Below are 16,278 nucleotides of genomic sequence, written 5' to 3' on the forward strand. Positions count from 1 at the left end.
CCTCCTTTCCCCTTTTTAATTCTCTCTCTCTCTCTCTCTCTCTCTCTCTCTCTCTCTCTCTCTCTCCTATTTTCTTAACTATTTTAAACAGACACTTATGAACCCCGGGCTGGCCTCAAGCTCAGATATGAAGCTGAGAATGGCATTGAACACCTGGCTCCATGTTCATGTGCTGGGATTACAGGAATGTGCCACCATGCTTGGCTTTCTTTCGAAGTTCTTAATTTTGTTCATGGAACAGATCTCAGAATGTGTCCAGAAATACAGATTCCTACTACGTACCAATAAAATTATATGGACATTTTATAGAATTTCAGTGTTGTTAAAATACACCTATGAACATCAGGGTCACCTTTTGTAACACCAAGACTCTAGCAGGTGTTTGTGCATAAAATTCCTCTCAGTGGGCTATGGGAAAGTAGCCAACATCCGAACAATGATATCCAAACAGTGTCTTCATGGTGCTAGTCTAGAATCCTATCTGTCTAAGACCAAGTCATCTAAAAACACAGAGGGAAACAGAAAAGAGTAACAGACTGTCCATAAGCAGGTAGGTAGGCTAGGTAGATGAGGATTCTAAATGGTTTAAAATCACAATATCTGGACAAAATTGAAAGATGCTGGACTGGTTAGTTTTGTTTGTGCAGGAACAGAAACCCTAACTAAGACAGATGCATACTCCTTTCTCTCCATCCAGTCCCATGACCTAGGCACATGCACCCTGTGTGTTCTGAAAAACACCACTTTGGTTTGGTTTGGTTTGGTTTTGAATGGATTTGAGTAGGTCTGTTGAAATGGGATGGAGAGGAGCAACTCTCCTTCAACTATCTGTAGTAAGAAGGGTCTCCTCTCTGATACGGTCTTACAATAATCCCAGTTCATGACATAAAACCAAGCTCTGTACAAGTTGCATTGCCACAGCTGTACGGAGTCCCGTTTCCCCATGGCTGGGAAGGACTCTGTCCAAACGGCTTGACACCATGGCATCTTCTTTCTTATGTTTCAACAGGACTTCGCTGTGTGCATCGTGGGCATGAAGGGGTAGAAGGAGCAAGGAACTCAGTGTTAGAGTCGATGTTCACATCTACTGCTTTTCTGCTCGACTATATATCAATATTTATTGCTAATTCAATGTCAAAAATTGACCTCTTTTTTTGGTCAATATATGTTTCTTGGAGCAATAAATCTTTGTAATCGCCATGGTTTAAATCAATTCTCGCTTATGACCTATTCATCATCTCTCAGGCGAACTTCCCATGCCTCAGATCCATCGGCCATCAAATTACGAGTGCTGGAGTGCCAACAAAGCTATGTTGAGAGTCGGGGATTCTTATGGTCTGCTCTTGGCCAGAAGAGATGAATGTAACATGAAAAACTAAACGTGTGTAAGGCGTTTTTCTTGGGATTGAAACTGCTGTTCACTAAATGTTTATAGTGAAAGATGCCTAAGGATATCCAAACAATGCCTTCATAGAACTATCCTATCTTTCTAAGACCAAGTCATTTAAAAACATTGTCATTAGCATCCAACAACAAATTGACTTATCCTTTTAATAGTGATCTTGGGTTAGCGGTAGAAGTTGTTTTAAAGATGAAGTCATGAATCAGATCAAGTGCCCATGGACAAAGGCTTCAAATGAGAACCCCTCAATGGCTCTGCTTGGCAACAGGGCAGTGTCTGGCTGTAGTGAGCAAGAGGAGTGTTTGGGGGACAACAAGGCATTTCTTAGAGCACTCAGAGTCTTTCATCCTGGAGGTTAGGGGCACACACACAGCACAGCAGTTGGGGGACTAGGAAAGCTACCTGCCTGCAAAGGTGAGAAGAAAGGCCACCTGGAGACCTTTCCTGCTATGTCAACATACAGAGCACAAATACAATAAGACCTATTCATGATGAAAAGTGTGGGTTAATCCCCTTAGAGATGCCATAAGTATCATCAAAACATAGAATTTTCCATTCAAAGTATCTTCTGGTCAGCCGGTCCTTGAAGGTCAGGAGATGGAATGCCATAAAGAAAGAAAGACTCTTGAACTAGGAAGGCCCAGATCAACCCACTGGGATGACGCTTTAGAGAACAGTGAACTGGTACCTACAGTTGGGATGGAAGGATTTTAGACTTGATACATCCACCCATATTAAATCTCTGTCCAAAGTTTGATATAAGGTTTGTCAAGAATAAATACTGACCATCCTCCCCCTTCTCCTCCTCTTTCTAATCATTTCCTGCCACCTTGCCTCCTCTTTGTCCTCTCTGTTCCCTGTTGCCATGGCTGGTATTACTCTATAACCTCATACTAAGTGTCAGCAAATATAGGGAAAAATAAAATACAGCCTTTGTCTCTTTATATTTTAGCTGAGAAGGCAAAAGTAATGTATATAGAAGAAATGAAACAAATATAGAAGAAAATAAAATATAACCTTTGTCTCTTTATATTTTAGTTGAGAAGGCAAAACCACTTTATATAGAAGGAAGGAAGCCCAGTGGCGGTGAAATTGTGATCATGGGGTATAAGAGGCCTTGTGACAGAAGCAGCCTGATCGTCTAGACCTGCTCTGACTTCTATGCTCTGCACGGAATCTCTGTAAACTGCACCACTCCCCGACTAGCCCCGGAAACAGTACATTTCCTGACTCCTAATGAGAGGGGATTGAAGCCTTAGTGAGACGAACAACTTGTCTAGTACTGAGACCAGAAGTAAGATAATTCTCCATACTGTCAGGTCTCCTGGAGGTTTGGCAGCTTTGTGAATACTAAAATACAAGCCAGTGTTGAACTTGTCCATTCTTGTCTGTTTTTTATTTATTTTTCTCTCATCATTCCTTGTTCTTTTTTTTTTTTTTTTTTTTTTTTTTAGTTTGTGTTTAAAACTCATTCACTGTGAAGATCTATGTGACTGGAGAACTGTACTTCAGGGTCGGTGTTTTGAGACTGTTGGTCTTCTTTTTCTCTATTGTTTTTTGTTTTTTTTTTTTTTTTTTTTTTTGAATCTGTCCATGTGGATTCCCCCTGCCCCCAACATTTTAGATAAATGATTACATAGTTAAACTTTCATTTGCTTTCTTTACTCATAAGTGAACTCAAGGCTGCTTTCCCCCCTCTTGACCCTGTCTTACTTTACCCCACAAGATTTAATGTCATACTTTTTTTATTTATCAAAATATTTTCTAATCTCCAATTTGACTTCATTTTTGACCCATGGGATTTAAAACATATTATGTAATCATTGGGAAAATTTTCAAATATTGATTTTTTTTCTGTGATTCAGATTAAGTTTTAATCCTCGGTGGTTAGAATATTCTGTATAAATTCAATTGTTTTAGTAATCTACACTCTGTGGCGAAGTCATGTGGTCTTTTTGATAAACACTTGTGACAATGAAATATCTTAACTACAATGAACACTCTAATGTTGGTGACAGGATGCTCTTTACATCAGTTGTTTAAAATTTGCTAACCCCGTTTGAATGTCCCACATTTTTGTTGGGCTCTTTTCATTCACTGATTCAGTAGAATGGTTTTAAATTCAATGATAATTAATGTGGGGAACTGTTAAAGCCTTGGATATGATTGTAAAGAGCAGGTAAAGTCTCGAGTGAACATGTATTGTTGAGATGAGAATGACCATATCAAGAACCGATGACTAAAACCCATGAGAAATTGTCAAAGCTTTCCTCTTCCTGGGTCAGGATCAGAGGGGTGGTGTCTTAGTCAGGGTTTCTATTCCTGGACAAAACATCATGACCAAGAAGCAGTTGGGGAGGAAAGGGTTTATTTAGCTTACACTTCCATACTGCTGTTCACCACCAAGGAAGTCAGGACTGGAACTCAAGCAGGTCAGAAAGCAGGAGCTGATGCAGAGGCCACGGAGGGATGCTCCTTACTGGCTTGCTTCCCCTGGCTTGTTCAGTCTGCTCTCTTATAGAACCCAAGACTACCATCCCAGAGATGGCATCACCCACAAGGAGCCTTTCCCCCTTGATCACTAATTGAGAAAATGCCTTACAGCTGGATCTCGTGAAGGCATTTCCCCAACTGAAGCTCCTTTCTCCAGTAGAGATGGCAAAGCCTTCCTCTATATAAGTGTGAGCGTTGGGCAGTGTATGCAAGGATGAATGTTTACAAATGACTGACAAGTATACTGGCTGGTTATGTGTGTCAACTTGACATAAGCTAGAGTTATCACAGAGAAAGGAACCTCCCTTGAGGAAATGCCTCCATGAAATCCAGCTATAGGCATTTTCTCAATCGGTGATGGGTTAGGGGCAGCCCATTGTGGGTGGTGCCATCCCTGGGCTGGTGATCCTAGGTTCTATAAGAAGGCAAGCTGAGTAAGCCAGGGGAAGCAAGCCAGTAAGCAGCACCCCCCCCCCCATGGCCTCTGCATCAGCTCTTGGCTCCTAGTTCCTGCCCTGTGTGAGTTCCAGTCCTGACTTCCTTTGATGATGAACAGCAAAGTGGAAGTGTAAGCCGAATAAACCCTTTCTTCCCAACTCGCTTCTTAATCATGATGTTTTGTACAGGAATACAAACCTTGACTAAGATAACAAGTGTGTGCAAAACCTAGTAACTGCAGGTTTTCTCCTTTTGTATATTAACAGTCTTAGACTACTTGCCTACAGAGACCTACATGGACCAGCTAACGCTCCCCCCTCCCCCAGGGCTGGACAGAGTAACCATGCTGAGGGTCTGGGTTGTTATGTATAAGGTAACCTTTTTAAGAACAAACACAGTCTACCTAATCCCAGATTTTCTCTATATACGTCTGTTCTTTTTGATTTCCTCACCTCCCCAGATAGGTTTCTAGGACCAAGCCAAGCAGGTTGGGAATTAATGATTTGTTTACTTCTTGATTAATTTAAAATGTACGCTGTTTGGTGATTTGAATCTGAACAGTCCCCATAGGCTTGTAGATCTTTATGCTTGGTTTCTAGGGTGTGTTTGAAAGGATTAGGAAATATGGCCTTGTTGGAGGAAGCGTGTCACCAGGGTGGGCTTTGGTCTCCAAAACCTAAACCAGTCCCAGAAGCTTTCTGTCTTCCTGCTGCTACAGATCTGGATGTAGAACTCTCAGCTCTTTCTCCAGCACCATGTCTGCCTGCACGCTCTCATGCTTCCTGCCAAGACGACAATGGACTGAACCTCTGAAACTGCAAGTCAGCCCCAAGTAAGGGTGTTCCTTTTGAAGAGTTGCTGTGGTCATGGTGTCTCCCCTCAGCAGTGTCTGTAGTGGCTGTGCTTAGTCTCATTGCAGATATAAAATGCTTACGTGGTCTGTTTATATTAATGCATTTATCATTGAGATCTTTATCTTGATTCCTATATTCTCTAAGTTTACCAGACTTGACATTAATACATGGACAATGGAATAGTTTTGGGGTTAGTGTTTATATAAAAATATACTGTTTCCTTTTATTTTCAACATTTCTGTACATTTATAGTAAAAGTGAGTCTTTTAAGGCCCCATATATTTTTAGTATGTCTAATAATAAAATAATACAATTTTGAGGTACATGTGTGGCTCCTTTTCTTAGCATATGGTTGTGAGATTTAGATACATTGTTGCATATAGAAATAGATGTGATACTTTCTGGTTCTATTAGTCATTATTCTCACTGCTGCAAGGAGCACTCTACACAAGAAACTTAAAGAAGGAAGGGTGTAAGGGAAAGCATGGTGGTAGAAACTGGGGGCAGCAGCTCTCATGACATCCTCGGCCAGAAAACAGAGCGAGGAATGGCTACTGTTTGGGTTGCTTTCTCCCTTTTATTAAGTAGGATTCCTGGCTGTGGATGGTGCTGCCACATTCAAGGTGACTCTTCCCTCCTTGGTTAGACTTTTCTGAAAACCCTCTTACAATCAAGTCCAGACCTTCTAGCTGGCTCTAAACCCAGTCAATGTTGAAGATCAACCATCCCACATCCCTTCATTGAAGTGTTTTAGAAATTCTGTGCCCTTTATTGAATAAAGAAAAAAAAACCCACCACTTTTCTCTTAGCAAGACTGGAAAAATATTAGTAACATGTAACTAGGACATAGTTTCCTAAATTGTGGGTCACAATGCACATTAGGCTGCACACCTGAATTTGGGGGCATAAAAATTGGGCAATAGAAAATTAAATGATAAAATATTATTTCAAAATCAAGTGGATAGTGATTCCAAGACGTTTTCTGCAGAACCTACCTATGTTGTTTTGTGTGATTTCTCTGCAGCCTGTGTTATGAACACATGACATGGGTACTTTCCAATGTGTGTGAATCACTCCTTACAACACACACACACACACACACACACATACACACACACACACACACACACACACATGAATGGGACAGATTCGGATTTGGAAACTTAGTATATTATAGATTGTAGTGTTCTTTCTTTGCACATGAAGTTTTCTGCTCTTGTAGAAACAATGATTTAATTACAGAAAACAAACACCTTTGACATGCTCCTCCTGCCCTTTCTTGGCATGTGGGGGGTGGGGTTGAATCTTTAATATTTCTAAGATTATATATCATAATAGCTATATATCATAACAAACCTTTTAAAAACAAAACTTTTTATTGGTTCTTTCGCATCATTCACCCCAATCCCACTCGTGTACCCCTTTTCTCATACCAGCTCTACCCTGATGCTCAGATGAGGTGCAGGGCCAGTTCTCCTGAGTGCTGTATCCTCTGAAGTATGTGGCGAGTTCTCCCATTCTCAAGACCCTGGGGCCAGCTCTCCTGCCTGCCACAGATGGTGAGAGAGGGGAGTGGGGCATCTCTCCTTTGTTAGTTCCACTGCCCAGTGGACAAGAGGCAGGGCTGACTTTCCTTCACTCATGCCCTTGGGGATGCCTCTATTGTGCTGCTCAGGTGAGGTTCAGGCCCTGCAGGCCTGAATGTGGTAGCAGGTATGGGGCAGGGCCAGCTCTGCTGCTCTCTTGACTGCTTGGTCAACACTTTCACTGCCACAGGTGGCAAGGGGTTCGAGTGGGGAAGGACATATCTCTCTCACCCACGCAGTCACATGGCAGACAAGTTGTGGTGCCAGCTCTCCCAAGCTCATTACCCTGGCTCACCCACTTCTCCTCCATCAGGGTCAGCACTACTGTGTTGCCCAGGTCAGGTACAGAGCCTGCTCTCCTGAATGTTGCAGCAGGTGAGGGGCAGTGACAGCTATCTCACTCTGATGACCTTGGGACTGGCTCTTCTGCATGCTGTAGGTGGCAAGGGATAAAGTGGGGGGCATTTCTACCTCACCTATAGTCTTAGTCAGGGTTTCTATTCCTGCACAAACATCATGACCAAGAAACAAGTTGGGGAGGAAAGGGTTTATTCAGCTTACATTTCCATACTGCTGTTGATCACCAAAGGATGCAGGACTGGAACTCAAGCAGGTCAGAAAGCAGGAGCTGATGCGGAAGCCATGGAGGGATTTTCTTTACTGGCTTGCCACCCCTGGCTTGCTCAGCCTGCTCTCTTATAGAACCCAAGACTACCAGCCCAGAGATGGTCCCACCCACAAGGGAACCTCCCCCCTTGATCACTAATTGAGAAAATGCCCCACAGCTGGATCTCATGGGGGCATTTCCCCAACTAAAGCTCCTTTCTCTGTGATAACTCCAGCTGTGTCAAGTTGACACAAAACTAGCCAGTACACCTATGCCACCACTTGGAAGACAACTGACAAGGCCAGCTCTTCCATGAAAATGCCTTTGGGGCTGGCTTACCTATGCCCCTGCCACCAAGGTCACCAAGGCAATTTGCAGAGCCTGTTCTTCCCAGGCTGCAGCTGGTGAGGGGCAGGGATGATGATGTGCCATTCGGGGGAGATGAAATGCAGCCTTAGGTAGGGAACCCAGCCTGTTTTTATCTGGGTGAGAAACGGTATAGGCTGAGATGAAAGCTGTGGTTATCAAACTCCTGGGCACTCAGATACCACTAGGAACCTCAAAGATTTAAGAATGGGGCAGGGCACTGAGATGAACCAGATGTGTGGGGATCCAGCTTAACTTGGGGTGAGTGCCAGGAGTGTAGAGAGGCCTTCTGTGGGAGACTTTGGCCTGGCTATGTGTGATAAAGGTCTACCCCTATGGCGGTCCTTGAGAAAGGAGATGGTCCTTGCTTGTCCAAAACTGCTTCATGGTGGAAAAGATTCGTATGACATACTCAGGGTGGATCAGAGATTAAATATCTTTTTCAGAAAGGGATGCCTGGGAAGGGGAGCTTCTTGGCTAAACCTTGGAGGCCTATCTAGATACCTCCTTATCATGGAGAACTCTAAGCTTTATGCTACATGACAAGTTGTCAATGTCCTCTTAGTGGGGCATTGTGGTCATGTGCTCCAGGAAAGGAACTTGTTTGGGTGCAGATTTAAATGCCCACCCTTCTCAATTATGAGACTTGCCGGGGTTCCTGAATTTACTCGATCTTACCAGTTTTTCTATATGGTAGCACAGTCCACTGCACCACAGGCAGGAAGCTATCTCTCCTCCATCTATGTTACTGCGTGGGAGATGAGTGGTAGAGCCAGTTCTCCCATACTGAACCCCCCCCACCCCGGGCCACCTCACCTACCACTTCTGCAATCTGTGGTGCTTGGTGTCCTGAGCAGCTGGCTAAGGGCAGGGTTAGCTCTCCTCCTTTAATATTCCAGGGCCAGTTCTCCCATGATAACCAGGCAAGGGGTGGGCCCATTTCTGCATATCCCCCTTAGGCATAAACATGGCCCTTGATGGCAGCCCAGACCAGGGCTTTGGTGGTAACAGACCTATGCTGTAGCAAGGCCATGGACTCAGATGTGGTCCCCCAGTGGCACCATAGGCTAGGATACCTTTCCATACTGGTCCCAGATAGCATCACTGGCTACTCACATCAGTCTGTTCTAGACTACCCTCAAGTCTCCACTTTTGCCTCTCCTCATTGTGCCCACATCCTTCTGTTTCTCTTTCTCTTCCATGTCTCCACCGTCTACTTGCTCCTCTTAGTGGTGCTCAAGGTCTTAGAGTGTCTGGGGGTCATCTCAGGAGTGATATCAGGGTGTTATGTCCCACCTGTGCATTAAGGCACTGGGCAGCGGTCATTTCAGGCATGCTCTGCCTCCTTTCAGGCCCACATGGTCCTGGACTAGTGGTCATTTCAGGCTTACTTTTCTCAGGGAATGTTAGGCTTTTATTTTTCAGATGTTCATAGGTCAGAACATTGAGCATAGACATAGATTCTCTTAGCTACCTAGTGGCACACGTGTGACACCACAGCCATGCCTCCAATGCCTCTAGGGGCAGTTTTCTTCTCATATTTAAGTATCAGATTAATATATCTTCATATCATATCCTTGGCTGCCCTATTCCAGGAAATGAAAATAGCCTTGATGAACATCAGCTGATGAATGGATAATGATCATGCAGTATATTTATACAAAAGGAAATCATTCAGCTATTAATAAAAACGAAACTCACAGGCGAAGGGAAGAATCCAGAAGAATCCTGTGCGTAAGGTAACCCAGCCCCAGAAAGATAAATGTTGCTTCTTTTCTCTCATTTGTGGATGTTGGCTTTGTGTCTTCAGGTCTGTGGCCTAGTAGCTTTCACAGGAAATGATTAGCAGAATGCACTTGTTTGACAGGCTAAGCGGGAATGACAGAACACAAAAGGTTGAGCTGGGGTTTGTCCTTGCTGGCCCTTTGTCAACTTGGCACAAGTTAAGAGTCATTTGGGAAGACAGAACTGCTGTTGAGAAAATGCTGCCACCAGACTAGCCTGTGGGCAAGGTTGTAGGGAATTATATTGATTAACAATTAATATGGGAGAGCCCAACTCATGAGGGGTGCCAGCTCTGGAGAGGTGGTGCTGAGCTATATAAGAAGACAACCTGGGTGGGCCATGAGGAGCAAGCTATAGGGACTGTCTTAGTCAGGGTTTCTATTCCTGCACAAACATCATGACCAAGAAGCAGTTGGGGAGGAAAGGGTTTATTCAGCTTACATTTCCACACTGCTATTCATCACCAAGAAAGTAAGGACTGGAACTCAAGCAGGTCAGAAAGCAGGAGCTGATGCAGAGGCCATGGAGGGATATTCCTTACTGGCTTGCTTCCCCTGGCTTGCTCAGCTTGCTCTCTTATAGAACCCAAGACTTCCATCTCAGGGATGGCACCACCCACAACGGGCCTTTCTCCCTTGTTCACCAACAGAGAAAATGTCCCACATCTGGATCTCACGAAGGCACTTCCCTAACTGAAGCTCCTTTCTCTGTGATAACCGCAGCCTATGTCAACTTTACACACAAAACCAGCCATTACAGGGACCAAGCCAGTAAGCAGTTTTATCACATCAATAAAAACCCTGACTAAGACAGGGTTGAAGAGGGGAGGTTAGGCTAGAGGAGAGAACGTGGAGAGGGTTAAAAAACACTAAAGATGTTTTGAAAAGTTATATGGAAATCTATACCATAGAAACCCACATAGATACACACACACTCACAAAGTTAAAATGGGGTTACCCATCCATGGAACAATAATGCCCCTACTAGAGAGTATAGGGTAACAAATAAAAAGACACGTTCCAGAAATTTAGGCCAGTGAGGTCCTGAAGACCTCCAAATTACAGTATATTGTTATTGCTCTAGGTTGACCTCCAGAACATGACAAGAAGACCCTATTGCAGAAGACAACCTTTATTTGTGTCATAGGACATGAACAGGTCAGGCTGAGAATGATAGTTCTCATAGTGCTGAACGTTGCTATTATGGAACATGGAAAAATAATCAGCAGTCTGACCCAGATGTGGACTCTGGGAGCTAGAATAATGTCTGGCCTGGAAAGACATGCTTACTGGTTCAATACTTAGTGATCATATGTAAGGCTCCTTTACAAGTTGAAACCCATAATTGGCACCATTATCAGGCCAAGAAACCATGGCTAGGTAGGTTTTAGGCCCTAAAGGAGAATCTACTGCTATCATTCTGCTAAATACAGCATTAAAAGAACCCCTAATGACATCATTTAGACAGATCAATGCATTTCTAAATCCTCATCAAAGAAGTTCTATTTATGTTTAGTGCAGAGACCCAAAGCTGGCCAAACTGCAGAGAGTAGGAGACTGCATAATGCTCAACATATGTTCCATACTCTCTCCTTCCAGTGCTCAGGACTCATTGTGGCAGAGCGGTTGGAAAGAGTGTAAGAGGCAGAGGTAGTTGATAACTATGCAAGAACAGTGTCTTCTGGACACAGGAGGTCAGTTGTACATATGAACTGAGTGTAATTGTGACAGACCTGTATAAGCTATAGACAGAAGACCTATATATGCTCAAGACAGACTAAATCTATAGAGAAGAGAACTGGGTATAAAATATCACCCCTAGCAGAGAAGGTGTTGGCAATGAATATCTGTTTGTAGAGGGAGAATCTGTTTCCTCTGAGAGAAAACCTAGCACTGGTAAGTTAACAATGCTCTACTGGAAGACTGTACATCCAGGAATATTTGTGTCACATGAACGGTCTTGATAGGGTTAAAATAGCAACAGAAGGAAATCGAGTAGGTATAGAAGTGGATCTGGATCTAGAAAGAGCTGGAGGAATGGGACTATGTTATCAAAATATCCACAGAACTCACGAAGAACTAAAATAAAATATGCTGTTTGAGTTGCTGACTTGAGTGCTTTTAAAAAGTAATTAAAGGAATGTTGGCTTCAGATGAGAGGAACATTTCCAACAATTTCTGAAGTGGCCTTAAACATACTTCTGCCTCTTTGCACTAAACATTTATGTAAAGTGGCATTCTCAGAGTTGCTGACTATAAAATCAAAATATCAATCTACTCTGAAAAATATTGAAGATGCTCTGCATCCTGCAGTATCAAATAGTCAGCCAAGATTTAATTCCTTATGAAAAACCAAGTACATCCACCTCATTAGCATGCAAATTTGCTTTTGTCTTTAGTGGTAAATTACCATGCATACCAAAATAGTAAAATTATATGCATACCCAAGGATCATTTTAAAATAAGTTTCTCTATGATTTATTATTAGCAAATGTTTACGTGTATATCTAATTTGCAAACCTATATCTCAGGATCATATGAAAATTTCTCTGTAAAAGTAACTTTTATTTGCCTAACGTAATTACCATCGCAGAGGCTTACTGCTGAATAAGCTCACCCCTTCCAGTTTTTCCTGAACTCTTGCTGGCTGGTTCGACTCAGCTGTTTTGACTTAAATTCGTCTCCAAGCTGACTAATTCAATCTGGCTTCTCCCAGTTCCTCCTCCTCCTCCTCCTCCTCTTCCTCCTCCTCCTCCTCCTTCTAAGATTTATTTATTATATGTAAGTACACCGCCACTGTCTTCAGCCATACCAGAAGAGGGCATCCAAACTCATTACGGAGGGTTGTGAGCCACCATGTGGTTACTGAGATTTGAACTCAGGACCTCCGGAAAAGCAGTCAGTGCTCTTTACCACTGAGCCATCTCTCCAGCCCTTCTCTCAGCTTCTTGTTGAATTGCTCTGCTTGGCCTCAAACTAACTTGACCTTTGTTCTAATCTTCTGGCTCCTTCTTAGTCTCTGGACTCACCTGTCACTGTTGACCTGCACCGAACTTCATGAACTCATGAATGGACTCAACTCTATTGCACTGCATTCAGCGCACTGACTCCCAGCTGACTCAACTCCACCTCACTCAACTCCCCTGATTGAATAGAGCTGGCCGACTCTCGCTTCCTGTCCTGGTCTTTTCTCCTCAGAGTCGGGCATATCCTGTCTCTGACTCATTCTGTCAGCTCTTTCTCTGATTGCTGCTTTGTCTGCTTCTCAATTAGATGCCATTGTTTGGGATTAAAGGTGTGTACTAAAGGGGGATCTGTCTTTCAGCCAGGTCATACTGTACTTCAGGGAATACCAGCATTCTGGCTGGATCAGATAAACCTAAAAAGTCTTTGGGTGCGATCCCTTGCCAGAGCAGCCGTGTTGCTGGATTAAAATTCTTCTACATGTCTCAGGTAAAAAGAAGTCATGATTGGAAAGTTTAAGAAGTCTTACAGTAGAAATACAATCCAAACTGCAAAGAGTATACAAATTATTGAGATGTACGGGACTGAAGAGAATATGATGTCCATTCAGCAGGAGTAAACCTGTGAACCATGTAGACTCCTGGCCCAGGACTACACCTTGAAAATCTGAGATGATCCTGCAACTCCTTCCCAGTGTTTCCATAACAACTTTGGGGCTGCTGGAGATGCAGCTCAGTGAGTGCAGAGAAAGCATGGAATTAGACCCAAATACACGATGTCAGAGAGCACTGAAAAACTAGCCAGGCTGTGAGATGCACTGGTGTCTTGGTGAGGTTCCTGCAAGGGTGTGAACATCAGAGAACTTCATATCCATCTCTGGAATCCCTGTGCCATCTTTAGTAGCCATGACTTGTTATTTGACATTTTTCTATCTATATTGGTTACTGTTGTGATTGAAATCTGAGATGTACCTCATAGGTACCTGTGTTTGGACTCTTATGCTTGGTTTCCAGCTGGTGAGGATTTCTGGAAAGGTTCTAGAATCTCTAGGAGGTGGCACCTTCCTGGCCCAAGGTGTAGAGCCCCTCCTGGTAGGGTATACCAGGCCACAGGGAGGGAAAGCATGGCAGCTGATGGACTCTATTCTCCTGAAACTGAGCTATAGAAGCCCTTTCTCACTTCAGTTCCTTTGCCAGTGTGTTTTCTCACACCAGTGAAAAAGAAACAAGTACAGATTCCAGTTTTCTGCTTATTCACCAACTTCTTTCCCATCCTACTGTCAGTCAAGAATGGATGCAGTTGTTCAAGTTTGGAATTTGGCTGGTTTCTCTAAAGGCCCGTGTATTGAAGGCTTGTTTCTACAGACTGGTGCTACTGGGAAATGGGCCCCATGCAAAGAGCTAGGTGGTAAGAGCTATGCTCTCGGAGGAGACAGCAGGACCACCGTCCTTTCTCCCATTCTTTGCTTCTGGGCTACCTGTGCTTTTAAAATAACACCACTTGGTCCAGTCCAGTATTTTAAAGGAAACCAACAACCCAACAACTTATAAACTTTCCTCCTTAACTGGTTCTTATGTTCTGTCACAGTGATAAAAATCTGACTAACATACTAGCCCTTTTATTTAGAAGCTTGTGTTGTTCTCTGTTAACCCTCTTTAGATGTGGTTATTGCTGAGGTTCTGGGTAACTTGTACACCTAGGATGTGACATGATACAGAGCCATCCAGCTCTCAAGAGAGATTTAGAAAACACATGTATGCAAAAAAATGTAACCAACATTGGGAGGGGGATGCTACATCTGATGGGGAAAGTAGGAGTCAGAGCTAAGGGATCAGAAGGTTACAAGAATAGATGACTTGTGGTATTCTTAGGTTAAACAGTAGTGATCTCACCAGGGCTCCATGCTCTCGCTCTTGTCTTTGGATCACTGTCAGCAGGGATCAGCAACATTTCTCCCACTCTATATAAGGTAACTAAAGCAACATAAGTCATCCTTTTATGTGACTCTTAATTATTTTCCTTCCATGAATCGAGAGACTGTCAATAAGTGAGCTCTTCCCCCTCTGCATGCATAACTAAAGTGCCATTCATCAGACTCCAAGCAGAATTATTGATGAAGGGTGTAAGGTTATTGAGAGCAATAAAACAACATTATGTTGGTAGCAATGGATGCTTTACAGCTTTCAGGGCATTTTGTTGTCTATTAATTCTCCCAATCCTTCAAACTTCCCAGAAGCTATCTGATAATGGAGGCCATGACTTCTCATTCTTTCCACCAGGGAATTTCTGGAAGTGTTGATGCAGAAGAGCTCTGGTCAAGATGTGCACATGCCTGTGATTCTCCATGTACCTCTCTTGCCATGCTCATATCCCAGTGCTCAACTGTACACACACACACACACACACACACACAAACACACACACACACGCACACACAAACACATCTCTACACACATGCACACTCGCACAAGAGAAAATTAATTTGAGAGGAAAAAATGTAGAGATATATAGGAGGTGAAAGGGGAAGAAGGAGCAGAGAGTTTGATAGTGGAAGGAATATCAAGAGTACAAATACAAAGGGAAAAGGGTCATCTTTCTCAGATTATGACTAAAAGTTAACTCAAAGTTCCACCCCTAGCTGAGGAACTGTTGGCAGCTGATGGCTCATGAACTTATGAGCATAACAAGTATTTAGTTATGCTCATAAGTTCATAATTATAAAACAACACAAAAAGAAGTATGGAGGAAGATGTGTTGGAGAGGGCCTGAGAAGAGTAGGAGGGGGAGTAGATGGTAGATATGGGAAAATATGATTAAGATATTGTCAGCTTAGGGCAAGTCTATCATGTGGGAAGAGAGAACCTCTGTTGATGGCCTTAATCAGATTGTTCTCTGGCCATATATATGAGAAATATCTTGAGTGCTAATGATGTGGGAGAGCTCAGCCTACTGTGGGTGGTACCATCCCTAGGCAGGAGATCCTGGAATATACAAGAAAACTTCTAAATATAAGCTAGTGAGTGATCCAGTAAGCAGCATACTACCATGGTTTCTGCTTCATGTTCCTGTCTCAGCGTCCATTCATAAGGGATTGTGAACTAAAAGTGGGAGCAGAAATAAAGTTTTGGTCAGGTTTTGTCCCAGAAACAGAAAACAAACTAGAACAGATATATTGTACACATATGTCAACACTTCAAGGATTAAATAAAAATATCATTTAAGAAAAAGAAACAAAACTCAATATGGATCAAATGCATTGATACATAAAACAAAACTATGAAGATTTCAAAAGAACATATTGGGAAATGTTTGAATAAACGTATATTTCTAAGTGGGTGCCAAAGTTAATACAATCTAAGGACAAAGGACAGCTAATTTGATGACATGTAAATGATACCATTAGAAAAATGAAATGACAAGACTCAGGCAAAATATTCAAAGAAAACATGTCTGAGAGAGTTTGAAGACTATGTAAAGAACCCAAGAAACTCGATAAAATGATCGTCACATTGCAAATGGCTGAATACTTGACCAACTGCTGTGCAACTTTGGGGTGCGGTGATGGCCAGTAGACATCTGGAAAAAAATGTTTGCTTTACCAGTTATCAAGTAAGTGTAAAGGAAAAAAATCACAGCATATACCACTGTTGTCATAGGTTAAAACCCAAAAAACCTAGCCACACTCAATCTTGATAGGTAGGAGAGAAACCATCATAGTCATCCGATGTGCTATTCCTAATGTGAAAACAGAGTGTTCTGGTTCGTGAGAAAATACAACAGCAGA

At 42.8% G+C, this 16,278-nt stretch overlaps 1 non-coding gene across 1 annotated transcript; it reads right to left on the reverse strand.

Moving 5' to 3' along the window:
- Positions 1–9,148: 9,148 nt before the first annotated feature.
- Positions 9,149–9,274, reverse strand: LOC115064155. The gene has a single exon (XR_003844007.1). It is a non-coding gene; the product is annotated as a small nucleolar RNA SNORA17 (small nucleolar RNA).
- Between the last annotated feature and the right edge of the window lie 7,004 nt (positions 9,275–16,278).

This window comes from Mus pahari, chromosome 5, assembly GCF_900095145.1.
Source record: "Mus pahari chromosome 5, PAHARI_EIJ_v1.1, whole genome shotgun sequence".
Lineage (NCBI taxonomy): Eukaryota > Metazoa > Chordata > Mammalia > Rodentia > Muridae > Mus > Mus pahari.